The 24,229-nt window shown below is 45.2% G+C and overlaps 1 protein-coding gene and 1 long non-coding RNA gene across 4 annotated transcripts in view; one reads left to right on the top strand and one right to left on the bottom strand.

Moving 5' to 3' along the window:
• erg (ETS transcription factor ERG) overlaps positions 1–24,229 on the bottom strand; it is a 276,398-nt gene that overhangs the window by 206,083 nt on the left and 46,086 nt on the right. For both annotated transcript variants that reach the window (XM_068041173.1, XM_068041175.1), the window contains exon 2: positions 13,914–14,002. The gene's annotated coding sequence lies outside the window, so the exon portion shown is untranslated. The remainder of the gene's footprint in view (positions 1–13,913; positions 14,003–24,229) is intronic.
• Positions 98–21,943, top strand: LOC137374688 (uncharacterized). Of its 2 annotated transcripts, XR_010975883.1 has the most exons (4): positions 98–753; positions 14,328–14,404; positions 19,323–19,500; positions 20,780–21,943. It is a non-coding gene; the product is annotated as an uncharacterized lncRNA (long non-coding RNA). The 2 variants fall into 2 exon arrangements; XR_010975884.1 differs by lacking the exon at positions 14,328–14,404.

Raw genomic sequence — 24,229 nt, 5'->3', positions numbered from 1 at the left:
GGATTGGTCAGTGATTTTACAGGAGCAACTGGATTGGTCAGTGATTGTACCGGAGGAACTGGATTGGTCAGTGATTGTACTAGAGGAACTGCATTGATCGGTGCCTGTCGGTGAAGGATTGTGGACTTTTGATACTTGTTTTAACGAAAACTAAAACAGATATGGACAATACCCTTGCTTCCTTGGTAGTTGTCAGATTGCGTGCGTAATGATGTGGATTGCCCAGGCTGCTTAGAGACTGAAATGCAACTGTTAGCTAGACAAAACAGAACCTTTGTAAGATTATAACTGAAGGAGATGATAAGTGGAAACAATACGGACAGTTGCAGACATAAGGAAGCAAGGCCTGCCAACTGATAAGACACATTCTCGATGTTTGATAATTACACTGCTGGTTTTGGAAAGGAAACCATTTAAAACAGCTCATGCTACAAGAGTTTGCAGGAGACCCACGGACCGCATCAGTACAAAATGGTAAATGAAAGACATCTTTTTTTCTTCCCAAAAGAAAGAATCTGATCAATTCTTTCTCTTAACCTGTACTCGCCAAGAAAAAAAGCTTCTATGCAAAGTTACTACTTTTCTGGTAGAAGCTGTCATGCAGTATGTCAAATTAATTTCTTAAAGTTTGAAAATAACTGCAGTGTCTCACTTGATTTCTGAGCTTTTGTATTCTGGGCCTGAAAGAAAAGTAATCTTACATCAGTGATTGTCCAGGAGGAACTGGATTGGTCAACATCTATCAATAATGAGGTAAGGCAAGTTGGACAAATGTAATACTGTTTTGAAGAATTGACTGATTCACTAGGTAAAGGAAATACGTAGTGGAGTAGAAATTTTATAGCGTCAGCCTGATGGTGAGTACCAGGCAGAAGGAATGATCCCTGCGTCAGCACAAGTAGGCCCTTGGCCCGATCAAATGTGGGCTTTGGACCTTATTTAAATTAGACTAGAAAAGCAGGCATAAATGTCAGGCTGCTGTTGGAAAACTGGGAGGTGGTTCAGGGGAATCTGGGATTGGAATTATGACACCACCTGGGATTTTTTCTTTTAAAAATGTTTTAATAACTTGCCATTCATTGGCTGCCATGGGGACCGCTAAAGAATCCTGAGTAGGGTAGGCCCAACATCATTAAAATGACTAATAGAAATTCTCAGCAATTCATTGTTTTCATTGGAAAAGCTCATTGAAAGCTGTCCACAAATTCTGAACACTAGCCAATTATTTAGAGTTTAACATTAGCCTGTGGCTTATTTTGTGTACACTGTATTAATATATCATGGAAACCAGTCATTAAGCGAAGGTAAAACACGTCTGCACAGAAAGGAAGGGGAAATCAGAGAGAATGTCATATCCAAAGTGCTCTTGAGCATTTCCTGGTAGCTTCGGTTCAGAATAAGTTAAACAAACCCTCCCCACCTCTTACCTTTTTTAAAATTAAAGTTGCATTTATATCATGCCTTTCATGACATCAGGAAGTCCCAAAGTGCTTTACGGCCAAAGTAGGGGTAATTTTACCCCCCCCCCACCCCCCCACCAACCCCCGCAAAAAAAAACAGTTGGATTTGATGTGAAAGGGAATTAAAACTGTAAAAATTTCAAACCCAAATTTAACCCACCCACGTCTAGTTTTAACTGAGTTGCGTTGCAGAGTGGACAACCACTGCCCTCTCAGGAGGTAAGTTGGTAACTGAAATCTTTTAAGGAGGCTGCATTTTTACAAAATTTTTATTTTACCTAATGTGGGTCAGGTTTGTCGGGCTTGGGAAAGCTGTCAGATAAAAAGCCAGAAGGGCCAGATCCAAAAGGCAAGTGCATTCACAGCACAGTTTACAGGCCAACAGGAACAGAAGCGCTTCCTCCAACCCCTCCCCATCAATCTTCCCATCTCTGCTGCAACCTCTCCCCAAACTTCACGATCTCACCCCCACAATCACCTGCCCACCCCATCTATCCCGCCTCTCTGCTCCACAGCTGCTCACTTGTGCCACAGGTTTTCCCACCCAACAGGCAGTCGACCTGTCAATCAGGCTCGGTTGATGGGTAGGAAAAATGCAGAAAAAAATTCAAAACCATTCTGCTGTTAGTTTCACCAGGATGTCCAGGAAACCTTTACGTCCAGGTTTCCCATCCCAGAAATTGCCTCCCCACATTTTCTCCACAGCCATAGCACTGTTGTAGGAAACCCGGCAGCCAATTTGCACACAGTGAGGTCCTGTAAACATCAATGAGTTAATGACCAGATAACCTGTTTCAGTGATATTGGTTGAGGGGTAACTATTGGCCAAGACACTGGGGAGAACTCCCCCACCCCACTCTTCTTCAAAATAGTGCCATGGGATCTTTTATGCCCACTTGAGAGGGCAGATGGGGCCTTGGTTCAACGTTTTGTTCAAAAGACAACACCTCCAACAGTGCTGCATTCCTTCAGTACTTCACTGGGGTGTCAGCCTAGATTCTGTGCTTAGGTCTCTGGAGTGGGACTTGAGCCCACTGCTCTCAGATTCAGGGCTGAGTGTGCTACCAATGAGCCAGGACTCACATCTTGGTCATAGCACATGTGACACCAGGAAATGGGGGATAAAGCCATTAAAGTCTTATTCGCAAACAGAAAAGTAAAAAGAATCCAGCATTATTGATAGCCACCTCCTATGAGTCTGGATTAACATTCGGCAGTCAGATTCTTTTTTAAATACAATGTTTGTTTTCGAATGTACAGTTAGGCCAGGAAGATCGAGGTTTAGTACCATTGCATTTAAAGCTGCATTTCCTGGTCTGACTTTTACAGTTCATTCAGTCCATTTCTAGGCATAATTTTATGTTTTTTTTAAATAAAAGAAAAAGTCTATCTGTCTGGACGTTGCATTTAGCAGCATTGAATTAAAATGCCACAGAAAACCACTGGAATGAACTGGGAGCAAGTTGGGACTTTCTGAAAACTTTCACAGATCTGGTTTTCATCGAAGCAGAGTTGACTGTATTTCAAGTTCTGGAATTAATTATACAACTGACTGAATAGTTTGACAAGTGCGATATTAAAGTGAAATATAATCTGGTCCTCTGAAGGGTGCTTTAATTCTTATTTTAATGGCCCTAACCAGCCGGTTCCCCTCCAATCTCCCCCACCACCCTCCCCCCTCCAACTTCAGCTGGAGTGATAGATCCAACTATAAAACAATACCTAAGCCGCAGGTGGGAGGAAATGTTCAGCGGCAGTCGACTTACATTGAACAGGGTAGTTCAAATGAGGAAACAGAAGTGCTAAAACTGCTTCAATTACACTTTTCTTTAAACACCATTACATATTTCTAATGTGCTTTCCAAACCCATGGGCCCCACCACCTAGAAGGATTAGGGCAGCAGGTGCCTGGGAACACCATCACCTCCAAGTTTCCCACCAAGCCACGCACTATGTGACTTGGGACATATATTGCCTGTTCCTTCACTGTCGCTGAGTCACAATCCTAGAAGCCGCCCAACCTAATAGCACTGTGTGAGCCGTTCACCACACGGACTGCAGCAGATCAGGAAGGCGGCTCACCACCACCTTTTCAAGTGCAACGCGGGATGGACGATAAATACTGGCCTCGCCAGCAACACCCATATCCCGAGAATGGTTTTTTCTTTAAAAATTAGTGGTGTTGCCCTTAGAGTGACAAAGTTACATGAAGAACCTGTGATGGTCTGTTAAAATTAGTTCTTTGGATGGTTCAGTTGGAAAATGCAGTGTCCTGAACTCTACCCACAAACACCTCATAACTTTGATATTGGAATCCGTGCTGTTACTAAATCCCCTCTGGAGCAGCAGTAAAGAGCATCACAATGACAGCCTGGGCTCCAGCACAAACAATGGTCATCTGAATGAGGGTAGCAGAGAGCTGCAGTCACCCAGCAAGACAGGAAAGAGGAAAAATGGAAAGAAGGAAAAGAATTATCCAATGAACCCAAATTATTATACAATAAACTCCAAATGGAACACGTTCATTCATATATGTGTTAAATCTAACACAATGTTCTTTAATCTTATTCCAGGGAATCTGTTATGGCAATATAATTCTAGTGACAGTGCTGACGGCACACTTTCTGCAATATTTTTCCATGTTTTTGCATATTGTTCTCATTTGTAAGTTATAACAAAATCAGAACGTTTTATAAGTTGAGATCTTAAGTTTATTTTTGTTTCGATCATTTTTTTCTAACAAGCACATTTGACCAATACCTTCCACCTATAATACCTTCCAAAGTTGTCCATCAGCAAACTCTGTTTCCAATTAAAAGACTCAGGCAAGAGTATGTGGCACATGAGAGCATGCAGCAAGTCTGCTCAGAGCGTCACACAATGAAGTGAGAAAGAGCAGCAAACAGAAAAAGCAGGAATCAAAAAGGGGGAAGAAAATGGGATGGATAAGATTCTAGAATCATACAGCACAGAGGCATGACCATTGGCCCATTGTGCCTGTGCTGGTTCTTTGCAAGAACTGTTCAGTTAGTCCCACTGTCCTGTTCCTTCCTCATAGCCCTGCAATTTTCTTCTCATTCAATTTTTTATCCAATTCCCTTTTGAAAGTTTCTACTGAATCTGCTTCCAACACCCTTTCAGGCCATGTATTCCAGATCGCAACTCATTGCATTCTTAGAGAAAAAAAAATCTTGTCATCTCCTCTCTGGTTCTTTTCCCAATTATCTTAAATCTTTCTCCGCTGGTTACTGGCTTCCCTGCCAGTGGAAACAGTTTCTCCTTATCTCCTCGATGAAAAGCCCTCATAGTTGGGGAGATGGAGGAGGAAGGAGAGAAAGAAAGAAGAGAGGAATATATAGAGAGAAAATGGAAAATAAAGGCAAAAGAAAGGGATAGCAGGAGGTAGAGAAAAGACAGTGAAAAAGTGTGGGAGAGGACAGAAGAGAACAAGAAGAGGGAGAGGGTAGGAGGAAGGGATTGGGAAAGGGGAGAGGGATGGGAGAGAAAAAGATGGGGAAACAAAGGAAGAGAGGGCTGGAGTATTTGAGAGAAATGGCTGGAATAATAAGGTGAGAGAGAGAGAAAGAGAGAGCAAGGCAAATAGAAAATGAAAAAGATAACTAATGTGAAGAAGCAATGGTGAAAGGTCATGTCTGAAAAAAGGATTAAAAATGAAATGAAAGATACTGGAAAACTAGTGCATATATTTTTATCTGTTGTCCTCTACCCTGTTCTGACGCTTGGCCTATATGTCAAATTTCATTATCCTCACACAGCTAGAAAATTATTAAATCAATGCAAGTTTAACAGCTCATCCTATATTGACACAATGTAAAAAAAAAATTCACAATGGCATTTGGCATGGAATACAACTGCTGCCTAAAAGAACCCCCTCTCCCCACTCTCTCACTGCACACATGCATGCAAACACACATATGTCCATATAATATAAAGTCAATCACTACTCAGAACAAGATTAATTTGCCAAGAAAAACCTTGCTTGTATCAGGAGTTGTTCTAATCCATAATTTACTTTTCCACTGTTAAAATTCTAGACCTGACACACACAAACCACATGCTTCTAACTGCAGAAGCAAAGTTATTTTTTTAAAATGTTAAGCCAAACATTAAGCAATCAGGACTCTTGCTCAGGCAATCCAAGCATTTTTGCCAGTACTGTCGGCACACTGGAACATAAGAAAAAGCATTTACCTTTCATTAGAAGAAACCATGGAATCAGAAAATGCTACTTGGCTCATCAAGCCCTCTCCCCCACCCATCTAAGGGCTATATGCCATCTATCCTTTCATGGCCTCACCACAAACCAATTAAAGTACTGAGAAAAAGTTCTCCATAAAAACTCGCTGATTCCCAAAGCCAAGATCCAGAATGTTCCTCCATCTTCAGATCTCTACTATCAAACTCTAAACACATGATCCTGCCCAACCTCAACAGAACCAGAACCATCATGTCGTGCACATGTCCTGTATTTGATCACCTCACACAACGCCCAACGCCAGAACTTCACATCTTTACCTGATAGTTATTCGGTTCCTTTTTGATGAAGTTAATTAATTCTAGGGCCAACTGCTTTTGCCAGGAATCTGCTCCATTTAACCTGCCAACAATGATGATTTTGTAATTCGCAGGGACAGACAGGAAAGAATTTTCCCTTCTACTCCCTCCCGAATCACATATATTTACACAATGGTGAAAAGGCAATAAATTGTTATTCACAAGCATTGGCCATGCTGACTACTCAGTATGGAACAAAACGTTTCTTCCGATCCCATAAATTGCTTCCAGGTATTATCACATGAATGCTTTACCCATTCATATCACATTCCTCTGTTCACTCTCTAACAGAGACATTGGAGGTAATTCCAAAAATCAGAATCCCCAATCAACCTGCCTCGAACATGCCAACTTCCAGTTTTAATGGAGGTGGGTTGTGGTGGGGGCAACTAACCTACATTCTCCTCCACATCCACGACTTCTTCAACCACCAGGCTGACCCTTTCCATTCCAAAGTGGCAGTCCTTGGTGAGTTAAATTGTCTGTTGAAATAGTAGACAGAGAAATGGCAACATCACAAAGATAAATGTCTGTGCTTTTACGTCTCCTTTCCATTGAAACTTTTTCCTCATTTCAGAGGAAACTATTGAAGGAAAGCTATAGGGATTATCCCACTGAAGTGAACAGGGAGATCTGGACTTGTTCTTAAATATAACCATATCATTATAGTGCAGAGATGTGTATATAGAGAAGGAATAATAACCCCCAAGATTACCAGGCAATATTCTCATTAAAGGATTTAGGCGACACCAAAGATTGAAGTGCTGGTGCTTTTATTATCATCATTGATGTTGCATCGAAGTCACTCTCACCCACTATATTTTGTTTTACTATATACAGTGGGGTTGGAAGGGACAATTATATTTCATATTTAATCCGGTGGGGGGGGGGTGGGGGGGTGCATACTGGTGGCAGATGTCATGTTGAGCTTGCCCCATGAACCTGCCATGTGATGGTGTCTTCATTGAAGGATTAGCAGCCTTGACATAATCACTGCACATTTATGAAGTGGTAATAGCCAGACTTTAGATCATGTATGATGTTAAATATAGCTGAGTTTTTTGCTCGAGAAGTGCTAGGATTTTGCTCTTGATGTCAAAACTTGTATCATATAATTTCACACCTCCAACATTGTCCACTATCTATCAATTTAATGTGAATGCTCACTTGCATATTCTTGCTCTTCTAATAAGGATACCAGTGTCATTCTGGATTCCTCAGATACTAAAGCAGTCTGTGTCCACATGCAGCACTATCTGGACAACATTCAGGCTTGGGCTGATAAGTGGCAAGTAACATGCGCACCACACAAGTGCCAGGCAATGACCATCACCAATAAGAGAGAATCTAAGCATCTCCCCTTGACATTCAATGGCATTAACATCACTGAATCCCCCACTATCAACATCCTGGGGTTTACCATTGACCAGAAATTTAAATGGACCAGCCATATAAATACTGTGGCTACAAGAGCAGGTCAGAGGCTAGAAATTCTGCAGTGAATAACCCACCTCCTGACTCCCCAACACCTGTCCACCATCTACAAGGCACAAGTCAAGATTGTGATGGAATTCTCTCCACTTGCCTGGATGGGTGCAGCTCCAATAACACTCAAGAAGCTCAACACCATCCAGGACAAAGCAACCCACTTGATCAGCACCCCACCTACCACCTTCAACATTCACTCTCTCTACCACCGACAGTGGCAGCAGTGTGTACCATCTACCAGATGCATTGCAGAAACTCACCAAGCCTCCTTAGTCAGCAACTTCCAAATCCATGACCTCTACCACCTCGAAGGACAAGGGCAGCAGACATACGGGAGCACCACCAGCTGCAAGTTCCCCTTCAAGTCACACACCGTCCTGACTTGGAACTATATCGCCGTTCCTTCACTATCGCTGGCTCAAAATCCTGGAACTCCCTCCCTAACAGCACTGCAGGTGTACCAACATCACATGGACTGCAGCGATTCAGGAAGGTGGCTCACCACCACCTTTTCAAGGGCAATTAGTGATGGACAATAAATGGTGGCCTAGTCAGATACTCTCACATCCCAAGAACAAATAAAAAATATTAAGATTTTCAACACCAAGGTGGGTGTAAGAAGTTAATGTACAGATCATCCAATGATCTAATTAAATGGTGGAACAAACTGGAGGGGATGAATGGCCTACCCCTGTTCCTACGTTTCTATGTTTTATCCACTATGATAAAACAGCCATAGGTTAAGGGCTTCTGAAGATCAGCAATTAAAAGTCAGTTTCCTAGGGCTGCACCCTGAAACTACAGCTAGAAAATTCGGGGACCTGGACGCAGTCTTCCTTGCTCATATTTTGTTCTTTTCGCTTTGTTTAAACTCTTCATCTCTGCCATGTACCTCTGGGTAGCTGAGATCACATGTGAACAATCACAGGGTCTTTCTGCATTTAAACTCAGATACAAGTATAGTTGGCTCTGAAATATATAGCTATCGAGCAGCCATGTTGGATCCGGCAGCAAGTACGCTATTCACCAGACACTACTCTTTTCCTTCATAACTTTTGCCGAGCTGCATCCCTTCATCTTTTGAAGACTGCTGAGATACAACAACAACTTGCATTTATAAGGCTGCATTTAGTGAGCCCATGCGGGTCCCAACAGCAGACCCGAAAGTGGGTGCCATCCCTGCTCATCACATGTGCGGCCGGCTCACTGCGATCACATGGTGGGCAGCCACTTATCATAATGGATGTGCGTGTGCCAGCCAATCACGCGACAGGGGCAGGATGCGAGATGCCGAATACAGCGTCAGATGACTCCCGAGCAGGTGCTGGCGCCATATTTAGAGGCCTGCCAGTCCTGCAATCAATCCTGCCTGGTTTAAAAGAGTACTTTCCTGAATGCTGCCCCAGAACCCCTTCTGCTGCCTCTGCAGTCTGATAGGCAAGGAACTGAACACAAGCCTGCAGCAACCATGGCTGAAGGAAGACACCGGGTGGCCCCATGGTTTAGTGATGCCTCCCCTGAGATTCTCCTCCAGGCTGCAAGGGAAAGGTGAGAGGTCCTCTTCCCCAGCGATGGCAAGAAGAGGTCCTCCTGCCTGACCAAGCAAGCCTGGATGGACAGAGGACATCAGCAGCCATGGGGTCACCTCCAGGACACAGGTACAGTGCTGCTTGAGGGTCAACGACCTCCTTCATTCTGCCAAGATGACTGCTCCATACTGTTAATCTGTTAATTGTGTGTCAGTTGTTTAATTTATACAGGTGGAGGGTGTTAATTGGGTCTTACTTTAGCACTTATAAGCAGACACTTACTGAGACTGGTGGAGGTTTTTGAGTGAGGAGCTATATGTTTGTAATCCTTTTTCTCTGTACAATAAATGGGAAACTGAGTAAAGATAGGCTCCAGCATCATCCTTCCACAACAAGCTTTCTAGAATTTAACACATACCTCTCATGTGGCTACGCAAGAGGAAGCAGAACATGGGGAGGGAGGCACCACAAAGATGCTGGCAAAGGGGGTTAAGCATCACCTCACCCTGACAGATGCATGGCTGCATCTCAGCCATAGCCCACCCTCTTTCACAGCTCACCCCCATTAACTCCCCTGAGAGTGGACAGGTCCATGAGCTCTATAGATTACCCCAGTAGGGGACAAGGGGCTGCTACTAACAGAACTGTCATGTTGACCTCTCTGTGAAGTATGACTGTCTCCCTCTTTCCAAGAGGGCCCATAACAACAGGGAGACATCGCAAACTAGTGGACGCAACTCAGATATCAAACCTCTCTCCACGGCTGAGGAGGAGGCACTTGAACTTGCCCCAAAAGGGCAACTGCACTATCGCAGATGGAGTCTCTGCGCAAGAGAGTGAGGATTGTCTTCCATTGACATACAGACATACATCATGCATTGTTCTGCTCATCCTAACCCACATATGTTTGTGCTCTCTCATGCAGGTCGCAGTCGGCAGGAGTCTCTTGTAAAAGGGGGACATAATTCCACTGTCCTGCACCTTCCATCAGCACAGACACTTACATCTCGGTGGGTTTCCGTTTGGCTGTAGAATCAGGGTCTTGAAAGGGAGGAGGAGAGGCTGACCTCCACAGCTGGGGGATCTCCTCAGGGAATTCTGAGTGTAGCCAACGGCTCCTCAGCCCCTCTGCCAGTGAGCCCAGCTACAATAGCCGTGATGTCTGAGGAGAGTCTTGCACTTGTGCAAAAAAGCCTCAGGCACCCGGGTACCCCAGGCCTCAGGCAGCCAGAGGACATCCGCCCAAGTCATCCCAGGCCAAGGGCATTCTGATTAGCAGCCTGCCTCCAGCCCAACTGCTGGCGCAAGGGTCCACCTAGTAGAAGCACTCATACACATATAAAGAAAACTATCTGGGTGTTTCACATTTGACATTTGTTTTCTCATATAAATTTCTTTTGTTTTTGAAATTAACTTTCCTTGTGGAAAATTATTATTCTATTGTACTTTAATTGTGAGCTGATGACTTCATCCTTCGTCCTTAGTGGTTACCAATGTAGACACAGCCATCATTTGATTAGCGTCTCCCATGGGCCACAGCGCGTGGTCAAGCTGGATGCTATGCATGGAACTCTTGCCTCTCGGATCCTTCATTCGATGTGCCTGGCCTCCGGTGCAAGATGCTCAATATCCAGTGCTGCTTGCTCATCTCCCTCCTCCGCATTCACCTCATCAGTGGAGGAGCATCGTTCAATCGTGTCCTTGTTATGCAAGGCCTCCCCACTCTGCAGTGCTAGATTGTGCACAGCACAGCCACGATATGCGAGAACCCTCGCTGGGGCATACTGCAGAGCTCCACCAGATCGATCCAGGCACTGAAACCTCATCTTCAGCAGCCCAATGACCTGCTCAATGGTCGCTCGGGTGGAGCTGTGGCAAGTGTTGTACCTCTCCTCCGCTGCATTGTGAGGGTCCCTCACAAGCATCAGAAGCCATGTCTTCAATGAGTAGCCCATGTCCTCAGGAATCCATCCCTGAAGACGAGGAGTGGGGGCTGCTGAAAAGCTGTGGCACCTGGGCCGTCAAAGTATATAGGTGTCTTGGCTGCTTCCCGGGAAGCGGGCACACACCTGCAAGAAATGCTTTCAGTGTCGCAGACCAGTTAAACATTGATTGAATGGAAGCCCTTCCTGTTGATGAAGGCGGCTGGCTGCTCCATTGGAACCTTGATGGCCACATGCATGCAGTCTATTACACTCTGCACCTGGGGGAATCCAATGATGGCCCTGGATCCCATAGCCCTCTTGGCCTGACTGTCACAGTCTGTCCGGTAGCGCACATAGTCGCCGGCCCTCTTGAACAGGGCATTGGTCACTTCCTTGATGCAGCAGTGTACTGCTACTTGGGAGACCCTGCACAGGTCCCCAGTAGATCTAGACACATAAAAATTAAATGCCATCATGATTTTCAATGCCACAGGCATAGGGTGACCCGTAAATCCCATAGGTTGCAACTAACCATGCAGCAGGGTGCATAGGTCGGTGACAGCCTTCCTGGAGAGCCATAGTCTTTGCTGACAATGCCACTCGGACATTTGGAGGTAGCTGACACGAGTCCGGTACACTGTCTGGTGCAGGTCGGCACTTCTTATCATGGCTGGCTGCTGCTCCTCTCGTCATGGAGCTTCACAGACAGGCACAGCTGCCTCCTGGCCCACCCTCCATCTGAGCACTGCATCAAACCACGGGGGTCCAAAAATACAGGGTGTATGAGACCCATGCTAGGTGATCAGTGGGCCTCCAGAGCGCTGTTGATGCAGAGATGACACTGCCTTGGCAGATGTGCCTTTGCTACTTCTCCTGGCAGACTCCCTGCTGGCCTTAGTGCCCATCCTTGCTGAAAGCCGTATGAGTACCCAACCCTCTCACCCAACAGTTTGGCCACCTGATACTGCCACCCAAAATCAATTCGCCACTTGCAGACCACCCGACACCCCACGCCCCTGTGCACACCACCCAAGGCCCTGCTCACCCGGTTCTGCCACCCAAGACCAAGTCCACCAGTGCAGCGCGCAAAGCACTGTAGTTGACAATGACCTCCACTCCCCCCTCTTCCCCCAAGCAGTGCTGATCATGGCTGCCTACCCATCACGGCACTGAGGCCTTGCCTCGATGCCACCATCTTTCAATGGCCAGGTATCTGAAGGCACGTGAGGGCTGCCTGCCATCCACTTAATTCCAAGCCCCTCATTGAATCGCTTACAATTACATGCAAATAATTTAAGACTAACTGATCTACAGTTTAAATTACACTCCCGTCACACCGGGCGGCAATGGTACCTTGGTGCTTTCCCGCCACTGACTAAATCCAGAACCGACATCACGACATCTGATTTCCAGGCGGACTTGTCCACGCTATTCTCCAGCACCCCCAGGCCTCCATTCCCACTCCAAACAGCCGCACTATATTCAGCCCATATAGCACCTTTAACAACGCAAAACATCCCAAGGTGCTTCACAGGAACTTTAATCAAACAGTTCCACAGATATTTTACTTAGCCCTCTGATGTTTCATTGAATTGACTTTTCTTCATTTACGATGTCGATACAGCAAAACTCAACAGGAGGCATCATCACAGCTGAATCCGATTCTATTGGTCACACCTGCAGAGAGACACACACACAGGCACACACACCCACAAACACATACAGACAGGCAGACACACACACATTCACGCACACAGGCACTCACACAGATGCACACATACACACACACATGCAGACACACACATACAGACAGGCAGACACTCACACAGGCACACAAAAAGACACACACACAGGCACACAAACACAGGCAGACACACACACACAGGCAGACACACGCACACACAAGCACACACACACACACAGGCAGACACACACATAGAGGCAGACACACACACACAGGCATACATACACGCAAACACACACAGGGCGCACACACACATACACACACACACGCTCTCCAGTAGAGTTATTAGGCAGTGATCAGAAGCAGAAATCCTTGTTGTTTCTCTATCTCTAATATAGCGGTGCTGAGGACAACTTTAGTACCTGTTGCACTAGCTGAGATTAGTAAATACCAGGGGTCAAACCTAGGACTTTCTTGGTTGATAGGGGCCTCAATTTACACCAAGCAATGCAATCACCAACTAAGCCAGCCAAGCACGTGAACGACTATAATTTCTAACTTTCTTAATGAAGCTCTTTAGGTGTCAGCTTTGACTCAGTTGGTGGCACTCTCACCTCTGAGTCTGAAGGTTGTGGGTTCCAGTTCCACTCCAGGCCTTTAGTGCAAAAATCAAGGCTGACACTTCAGTGAAAAACTGAGGGAGTGCTGCATTGCCAGAGGTGCCATCTTTTGAATGAGATGTTAAACTGAGGCTCCGTCTGCCCTGTCAGGTGGGCATAAAAGATCCCATGGCCCTATTTCGAAGAAGAACAGAGGAGTTGTCCCCAATTTCCTGGTCAATATTAATCCTTCAATTTACATTACAAAAACATATCTGGTCATTATCACATTACTGTTTCTGGGAGCTTGCAGTCCAAAAATTGGCTGCTGCATTTCCTACATTACAACAGTGACTACACTTCAAAATTACTTCATTGGTTGTAAAGCGCTTTGGGATGCGCTTTGGGATGCCCTGTGGATGTGAAAGGTGCTATATAAATGCTAGTCTTTTTTTCTCTTTGCAGGTGTGGGACCGGCAGATATGTACTATCACATTTTAGTGTTGCAAAATTGTCTTTTTTTGCAGCAAACTACTGAAAAATACACAACATGTAAAAATTAATCAGGACAAGTTTTGTTCCATAGCAACCTCCACACTCTCAGCTCCCCTTTATAGACTATATGTTTACAGAAATATATTTTGCTGACTTACTTTAATATGAGCCGCTGAGTCTGGGACAGTCTGAATCATGTCCTTTTGCTAAGCTGCAGGATGTAACGACAGGGTAGGCCTCACAACTCCTGTGTACAAGGAGAAAGATGGAATTAGACCAATGGTGAGATGAAGTCTTCTACATGTGGAGCTGGGTGAATTAACAATCCAATATAACAAACAAATATAGCATGAACTGTGCCAGTCAATTTGCTGGCCAAATTTAAAAAGAGCAGACCTAACTGCGGAAACATATATTTGAAATGGCCAGAAGCTGATGATGTCAGTTATATTCTAGACTAACCTCAGCACATTGAGCTTTCCAATTTCATAAATAGCCCAATGACATCAGATGTTTTGAATAATGGAATCATTTTTTTGGTTAAGGAACTTGTCCTGTGTGTTTTTTTAAAGGCAACAAAAACATTGCGATGAGTATGATAACCTATAGACATTCTGGAATATCTTCAAACAGAATACTGCATTTGAAAGTAAGTGAGCCCTGGTTTTAACCCTTCCCAGCGACATACTTGCCTTTGGGAATGACTGGGCTGTTGAGGTCGATCCAGTAAAACCAAATCCCTATTGAACGCTTACAAATCAGGTTTGATATTGATTTGGTTGCATCTATGACACAAGCCTGTCAATCATCAGAGCTGTTTACACTTGGTTTCCAGTCAGAGTCCAATATTGCCCAAGCTTTAAAATCAATTTGTTTTAAAAATGTATAGAATAAAAAGATCAGAATAACAACATAGCAACAGGATTAGGCCATTCAGCCCTCTAGAGGTTGTTCCACCATTCAGTTAGATCATGGCAGATCTTAACTCCATTAATTACTTTGTTTAATCCGAATGGATCATTGAAACGAGGCATCATCATCTATTCTTTCAGGTGTGTGTTAATGATCCTATGGGACTATTCGAAGAAGAGTAGAGTTCTCCCACTGTCCTGGTCAATATTTATCTGTCAGCCAACATCACTGTTACCAATTATATGGTCATTATCTCATTGCTGTTTCCTTTTCCTTCAAAAATACTTCATTGTCTGTAGAGCACATTGGGATGTCCTGAGGCTGTGGAAAGCAATATCGCAATGCAAGTTCTTTTTTTGTTTCACTGGCATGCAATTGAATCTTGGCCATCTCTACATGGAGATGGAGATTATGGGCAGAATCTTGTGAATGTAGTCCCTGCCCGGACGGTGGGACCATTTTTACGTTGGGAGCCCGATTAACTAATTTGTGTACCTTGCTGTTGCTCTTTCCCAGAGCAACAGTATTTTCGTCCCACCTCCTGATTATCTGATCACTGAGGGAGGGCAGGATGGCGCACCTAACCAAGCAATGAAGGATCTCTATTTAAAGTGGCCCCAGCAGGACTTACAATGGCAGCAGTGATTTCAGCATACAGGATACCAGTGCAAGGAGCAAAGACCTGCAGAATGGATGGAAGACGTGGAAAGGCTGTTCACTGCCACCGCCCAGCCCTCCGCCTCCCCCCCACCCCCACCCCCCGCCCCCCCCAGTTCACAGACTCATCCCTGCAGTTGATGAGGACACAAAGAGAAATCTTCTTCCATGAGGACAGCAGGAGGAGGCCAGCCAGCCTGACCAAGCCAGCGTGGCTGCAAGTTGCAGAGGCTGTCAGCAGTGACGCCGAGAACCTGGATCCAGTGCCGGAAAAGGTTTAATGGCCTTATTCGGTCCTGCAAGGTGAGTGTCCTTCAACACTCAGCTGGCAGCCATTATTCTCTCACCTCCCTAGCATTCTCATGCACAGAACTCTTCTGACTGACACACCTTGCTGTCACACACATTCATTTCTCTCCAGTCGCCTCCTAAAATCTCCATCTCAACATTCAGCACCCACACTCACTCTTAACTTATTGTTCTCTTGCTCCTGTTCCTCACAGTCACCCTCCTGAAATGTTTACCCTCCACCCTCAGCAATTGTTCACTTCTCACAGTCCTAACTCTGCCTTTATCTTATTGCAGGAGAAGAGAGCCCACAACACCAGGGAGAGACAGAGAACCGGGGGTGGAGCTGCACCCATGGTCACCCTGGCCTCGATAGGGGAGGAAGCCCTAGAGATTGGCAGAGTAGTACCAGTACAGGCCGTTGCTGAAGGAGAGTCTGGGGTGGCCCAGGGACCTGATGACAGCATTAGATCTCATACTGTCACTTGGCACTTAACTGTTGAATCATTGTCACCAATACATTAAAGATCATGATCCATACTATGCTAACTTGGAACCTGATTTCATCTAGGTTGAGCACTAACTCATGTCTTCCATCTTCTACAAGTGAATTGACATTGGTGATGGAGGAGATGAAGGAAGAGCCCAAGGAGTCCTCAAAGGAGGACCAACACTCTGAGGATGCACTGTCAAATGACTCCTGTGCACCCTCCACCAACGCAGATACATACCCCTCAGTGGGTACTGGAGTAGAGATCGATAGGTTGGCACATGGTGAGGAGCAATCACATGTAGGCAGGAGTGGGTGTTGGAGACAGGGACAGCAGTCGTGCCCCTTCAGAGGGTGCAGGACACTCCAACCTCAGCTCAGCTGGACACAGGTGCTGAGCCTCGGGGGCTCATACACTAAAAGAAAACTTGTAAAGCAGCAATGGGAAATGTGTGTGTTTCTGTCAGCATTTCCAGAGGCAGTGTGCACCCTTGGAGAGAGATTAGAGGAGCCAGCTCTACCATGTGTGTCTGAATGTCACAAGCATTTGCACTGATGATCACCTCTATAGAAAGAGTGGTCAACCTCATGGACAATCAGATGTGGTGGGTCACTGAGTGCATGCTGGCCCACACCAATGGCCTGCACACGATGACTGTCAGTTTACACAATATCATTCAAAGCCTTGCCTCAGTCGCTGAACACTATACTGACATGCAGCCAAGTACTCTCCCACTCTTGGTTAGCAGGCAAGTGCAGGTGGGCTCGCAGAGGGAAGATGCAGAAAGGGCTCATGGTAGTGGGGGCTCTTCTCAAAGCGCCCACCTCTCAGCCCTTGCCTTCCTGCAGAGTCGCACACTTTGCCTCCAGCCTCAATGACCAAGTCTGCCCCTGCACAGGTTCAGGTGGGGCAGTCTTTGGTTCGGTCCTCATGGGCTCCAAAACCCACAGCATGTCCATCACTGTCATCTCATGTCTCGCAGCAGGGCAACAAGCAACCTGTCTCTAGCTCAGCTGAAGCCACAGTGAAAGCATCATATAGAAGGAATAGAAAGTAGAAGAGGAAGACATCTTAGTTGCCCAAAGGGATTCACTTGTGTGTTTACAACATTGTTACTGCTCTATTGATGCTCTTTATTTGAATGAAGGAATGAATGTATGTGAACTACTCATTGTCATGGCCTCCACTTTGTCACATCCCATTGATCCTGGTCTGTTTGATCCCATGAATGAAATGAGTAGATCGTTGAGGAGGGAAGGCTGTGAGTGTGATGGTTTGCTGGGTGACTGTGGGGAGGAGGTTTGGTTATGGGTTGGTGGGGGAGCTTGTACAGGGTTCTTGATGGGAAGCTTGCAATGCCACAAGCACACTTTTGATGAGGGTGTCCCGAGCTTCTCTGGCAGGCAGGTCTGCGCCTCCAAGCACCAACACATCATGAATCTCCTCCTCCTGCTCCTCCTCTGAGGATCTGGGGCTATCTCCATCTTCATCTGGCCCCAATTCCAATCCTTTCTGCAGTGCCATGTTGTGAAAGGCACAGCAGACCTCAGAATCCTGGAGGCCCTTGCTGGGGCGGATTGAAGGGCGCATCCAGATCTGTCAAGATAGCGGAAACTCATTTTGAGCGGAGTCTGCTTCCAAAGGGCTGAAGATGTCTGCGACCACCTGCCCTGAGAGCCTGAGCCTTCTGAGGCACTGATGTCCAGAGAAGTAGAGAGAGCTGACCCTTGGCCTATACAGCTTTTGCTGAGCGTATCGCCTCCTTCAAGGTGTAGAACAAAGAACAAAGAAAATTACAGCACAGGAACAGGCCCTTCGGCCCTCCAAGCCTGCGCCGATCCAGATCCTCTATCTAAACCTGTCGCCTATTTTCTAAGGGTCTGTATCTCTTTGCTTCCTGCCCATTCATGTATCTGTCTAGATACATCTTAAAAGACGCTATCGTGCCTGCGTCTACCACCTCCGCTGGCAACGTGTAGCGCTGTGTCCATCTGCTCTGTTTCTTGCAGCCGCATGTGTCTGCAGAGAAGGCAGCTGCTGCTGTTGCTGGAGTTGCTATCTCTGAAGAAGTGGTTGCTGAGCTGGAGTACACTGCACCTCCTCCTCAGAGATCCCAGTAGAATATGTGGCCCCCCATGTTACAGGGAGGTCTCACAGGCAAGATGCTGAGATTGATCTCAGTGGAATCCATGGCAATTGATAGTAGCTGGACAAAGTTGCTGATCACAAAGAAATCAGTGGGCTGAATTTTAGGAGCTCACTGCCAATCTCGGCGGCGAGCTCAAAAAAATGGCGGCCCACCCGTGCGGGCCGCAAGCCAAAGAGCCACTGCAATCTCCCACGCATCGGCTCATTTAAATATCCAGGGTGGACCGCACCCCCCTCCCCACCCCCCTCCCCACCCCCAATCACGTGGAGAGGGCGCATTGTCCGTCACTGGTAATGGCAGCACCTTTAAATTTTTAAAGAAGTAACCTCCCAAAATTAAATAAATAAATTTCTAACAGCCCTTTCCCACCCCTTCAATAACAATTACAATAAATATTTGCCCTTCCGCCCCCAAAACATGTACCTTTTACATCTGACCTTCCCCCCCACCCCACCAAACTGCACAAAGTTTAAAGGTCAACCCTTCCCACCATCCCCTAGATCCATTACATTTATTTGACCCCGCCCACCCCCCCCCCCCCCCCCCCACCACACCTACCTCCGCCCCCCCCCCCATCACCAACTGTGTGGTGCCACGCTTCCCCAGATGGGGATTTGAAGGCAGGGCAGTGCTTGCCACCGTGCCGAACATCGCAGCAGGCCCTCAAGATCGCAGGTAAGTCTATTTACATGTATTCATTTTATGGATTTGAATATTTTAATTGAGGTCCCACTGCCCAGCGGTGGCGGGGCTGCCACGGAGCCATCTTCAGGCACCCCTCACCACACAACCCGACGCCTGGGGAGAACAAAATCCAGCCCAGTGAATTTAGGCTGAAGGAACTGCTCTGCCAGCTCTAGCTTTTCACTGTGGCTGACCCACATGCTTGCTGATTTCAGCCTTTATAATGTTCATATCAGTTCAGTTTCACTCAACAATGAGTTCCGCTGTCCCCTCACCTTCTCCAACCTGGCAAGGTGCAGACACAGCATGGAACCCGTGCACTGGGTGGGAAAGAATGCATCGAGTCTTAATTGCCTTTTTAATTGGCTCAATTGCTTTCCTGCCAGGCTCAAGGGGATTCCCAGCTGGCCTCAAATTCCACCCCAGGGAAAGCCAGAAGAGCGCAGGATGATGTTGGAATCCCAACCCGATGTCAATTTCAGAAGATTTAACTGCCCACACACACCAAAACCCATCTTCACGTAGCTGGGAAAATTGGTCCTTTACCACTGATCCATCAGAATGGTATTGTTTTATTTATATCTAATATACCTTAATGGCAGATTTTCTGATTAATTTCTTCTGCTGGTGTACATTGAAACATCATGAATACGATTACCATGAGTTTCCTGTCCAGGGCAACATGGATTTTCCTCCTTTTTCCTCAACCGAGGATTTCCCCCCACTGTGGTTGACAGGGCCCTCAACCGTGTCCGGCCCATTCCCTGCACCTCTACCCTCACCCCTTCCCCTCCCTGCCAGAACCGTGACAGGGTTCCCCTTGTCCTCACTTTTCACCCCATCAGCCTCAATATCCAAAGGATCATCCTCCGCCATTTCCGCCACCTCCAGCGTGATGCCACTACCAGTCGCATCTTCCCCTCCCTTCCCCTGTCAGCATTCCGAAGGGATCATTCCCTCCGCGACACCCTGGTCCACTCCTCCATTACCCCCATCACCTCGTCCCCGTCCCATGGCACCTTCCCCTGCAATCGCAGGAGGTGGAATACCTGCCCATTTACCTCCTCTCTCCTCACTATCCCAGGCCCCAAACACTCCTTTCAGGTGAAGCAGCGATTTACTTGTACTTCTTTCAATGTAGTATACTGTATTCGCTGCTCACAGTGTGGTCTCCTCTACATTGGGGAGACCAAGTGCAGACTGGGTGACCGCTTTGCGGAACATCTCCGCTCAGTCCGCAAGCAGGACCCTGAGCTTCCGGTTGCTTGCCATTTCAACACTACCCCCTGCTCTCATGCTCACATCTCTGTCCTGGGATTGCTGCAGTGTTCCAGTGAACATCAACGCAAGCTCGAGGAACAGCATCTCATCTACCGATTAGGCACACTACAGCCTGCTGGACTGAACATTGAGTTCAATAATTTCAGAGCATGACAGCCCCCCATTTTACTTTCATTTTTAGTTATTTTTTCTTCCTTTTTTTTACATTCTTTTTTACATTTATTACAATCTTTTTTTTGCATTTATTTCATTTCATCTTAGTTTGTTCAGTTTGCTTACCCACTGTTTTCTTTCAGGTTTGCACTTGCTGCTGTTCAATATTCAGTGTATTAACACCTAATCTGTACTAATGCTTTGTCTTTCAACACACCATTAACATATTGTTTGCCTTTGCTCTGTGACCTTTTGGTCAGCTATGTGGCCTGGTCCAATCTCGACCTCCTTTGTTATCTCTTGCCCCACCCCCACCTCACTTGCTTATAACCTGTGACTTTTCTAATATTTGTCAGTTCCGAAGAAGTGTCACTGACCCGAAGCGTTAACTCTGCTTCTCTTTTCACAGATGCTGCCAGACCTGCTGAGTGGTTCCAGCATTTCTTGTTTTTATTTTATAATTGACGTCTGATTTAATGCAGCTGAAATTTTTTGTCAAGCTGCAATCTGTTTTACCGCATCATTCTAATATTAAAAATAAATTCACTCAGAGAAGTCTGCCTCAGCAGCGAAGTGGAAAGTTTGGAAACTGATTTTGGGAAAAACTGCCAAGCCTGACTTTTTTTTTAAAAATGGAAGAATAAGTGAAAGGCCGAGGCCCATGGTGCACAACACCACCAACGTTGGAAATAAAAGAGGAGAACATGAAGTAAATCCAGAAAATGTAGCACTTCAAGCTTGGATTTGAACAGCTGGTATAGATTATAGGTGGAAGAAAAGACTGAGGAGTTCCACAGTTTTGAGTTCCTGGGTTAGAATTGGAGATTATATGATGAGCCTCAATTCCAATGCACAGAGGCCTTGAAACTCAAAAATGGGTATGGCACCATTGAATTTCTAGGCCTGAGGATCCAGAGTGGAGGCATACTTAAGGATTTGCTTGAAACTTTATTTTGAAATCTTTTGAATTGTTTAGAACCATTCATCCTTTAACAAGTTATATAGGGAGAGATTTCCTCTGAGCACTGCTTGAAGTGATGTTGTAAGCATTGGTATTAAGAACATGTTGGTAATTTATGAAATAGGGATAGCAGGAGATGTTACCCCTTTAACAACGACTGATAGGGGAACAAGGCATAAGATACTTGTACCTGCTTCATTGTTGCAACATTACGCTCAAGCAATGCTTGATATCCTTGCAAGATACTGGCAACATCCATCATGAATGATATTACTGTCTATGGTGCTCCAGTGGTTCAAATGTCCCTTTACATTTGACTATTTAAGTCATTTTTACACAGATCTTATCACCATTCCACAACTAAAATCAGGCTTTTACTTATTCCCTTTGGGCGAAATAACAGACATTCATAGCTGGAGATTTAATTAGATATATAACTGATTTGAAAGTGTTACTGGATGCGATAGAATTGTATATTGTGTAACTGTTACATCTGCTTAGATTTACTACATATATTTCAAAAAATGTTTAATATTCCAATATCATACGTATTTGAAACTTTGCCAATATTTAATTCTTTTTATTTAATTATGTATGAACGTACGAATTAGGAGCAAGAGTACCCTCAAGCCTGCTCCACCATTCAATAAGATCATGGCCGATCTGATTGTAACCTCAACTCCACAACTATGGCTTTTTTTGTATAGTACTGTTCAAACTGAGTCATAGAATACACAATTTTCTAAATTGTAATGCAAAATGCAAAATGCTAAAGTCATAAAATCGTTCAAAGCATAGAAGGAGGATATTTGGCCATTAAGTCCAAGCCTGTTCTACATGGAGCGATCCAGTCAATTCCATACCCCTGCTCGATCCCCGTAGCCCTGCCAGTTTATTTTTTTCACGTGCCCATCCAATTTCCTTTTGAAATCATTAACTGTCTCTGCTTCCCCCACACTTGTGGACAGCGAGTTCCAGGTCATTACCACTCGCTGCGTAAATATGTTTTTCCTCACATCCCCCCCTACATCTCTTGCCCAAAACCTTCAATCTGTGTCCCCTAGTCCTTCTTCCATTAGTCAATGGAAACAGATTTTCATTGTCTAACTTATCTAAATCTGTCATAATCTTATACACCTCTATCAAATCTCCCCTCAATCTCCTTTGCTCTAAGCAGAACAACCCCAACTTTTCCAACCTAACCTTGTAACTAAAATCTGCCATCCCTGGAACCATTCTGGTAAATCTCCTCTGCACCCTCTTAAGGACCCTCACATCCTTCCTGAAATGTGGTGACCAGAACTGGATGCAGTACTGCAGTAGGGACCTAAACAGAGCTTTATAAAGGTTCAACATAACTTCCCTGCTTTTGGACTCAATTCCTCTATTTATGAAGCTCAAGATCTCATATGCTTTGCTAACCACTCTCTCAGTATGTCCTGTCACCTTCAATGCACATGCACACCCAGGTCCCTCTGTTCCTGCACACTCTTTAGAACTGTGCCATTAAGTCTATATTGCCTCACCCTATCCATTCTGCCAAAATGCATCACCTCACATTTCTCTGTATTAAATTCCATCTGTCCCACATCTGTCCATTCTGCTAGCCTATCTATGTCCTGCTGCTGGCGATTCATATCATCCTCACTGTTTGCCACTCCTCCAGTTTGATCATCAGCAGATTTTGAAATTCTACTCGGTATTCCAAAATCCAAGTCATTTATATATAGCAAAAAAAACAGTGGTCATAGTACTGACCCATGGGGAACGCCACTGTCTACCATCCTACAGGCTGAAAACAACCATCTACCATGATTCACTGTTTTCTGTCGGTAAGACAATTTTTAATCCAGTTGGACACTCACCCTGCCATTCCATGAGCCTCAATTTCATTAACCAATCTTTCATGTAGTAATTTATCAAAAGCTTTCTTAAAATCCATATAGACAACATCCACTGCATTCCCTTCAACAACATTCTCTGTCACTTAATCAAAAAAATTCAATTGGATTAGTCAAGCATGATCTGCCTTTTATAAATCCATCCTGGCTATCCTTAATTAACTCAAACCTCTCCAAGTGCCTGTTGATTTTTTCCATGATTATTGTTTCTAATACCTTACTCGCCACTGATGTTAAACTAACTGGCCTGTAGTTAGGACTGTCTTGAATAAGGGTGTCACATTTGTCACTCTCCAATCCTCTGGCACCGCCCCCATATCTAGGGAAGATTGGAAGATTATGGCCAGCCCTTCCACTATCTCCAACCCCACTTCCTTTAGCAAGCTGGGATGCAAGCCATCCAGACCAGGTGACTTATCTACCCCAAGCGTAGTCAGTCTTTTTAGTACCTCCCTTCTTTCAATTTGTACCTTATCTATTGTGTCTACTCTTTCCACTTCTACAGATATTTTGTGAGATTCCTCTTCCTGAGTAAACACTGATACAAAGTGCTTATTAAATATTCTAGCCTTGCCCTGTGCTTCTAAGCATATATTACCCTCTTTGTCCCTAATAGACCCCACTCCACCTCTTACTACCCACTTACTATTTACGTTCATGAAGAAGATTTTTGGGTTCTCTTTTCATGTTGACTGCCATCTATTCTCATATTCTCTCTTTGGCAGTCTTATTTTCCTTTTGACCTCCCCTCTCAACTTATTGTATTTGGCCTGATTCTCACTTGAAAAATTCACTGACGTGCATCATACATCCACTTATTTCGGTTCATCATTACCTCTATCTCCCTCATCATCCAAGGAGCCCTGTTTTTCGTTCCTCTAACTTTCTCTCTGTTGGAATGCACCTAGCCTTTACCTGAAGCATCACTAACTTAAAGATGACCCATTGTTCCATTACAGTTTTCCCTGTCAGTCTTTGGTTCCAGTTTATCCTGGTG

This window comes from Heterodontus francisci, chromosome 10 (genome assembly GCF_036365525.1).
Source record: "Heterodontus francisci isolate sHetFra1 chromosome 10, sHetFra1.hap1, whole genome shotgun sequence".
Taxonomy (NCBI): Eukaryota; Metazoa; Chordata; class Chondrichthyes; order Heterodontiformes; family Heterodontidae; genus Heterodontus; species Heterodontus francisci.
This window is presented reverse-complemented; position numbering and strand designations above follow the sequence as displayed.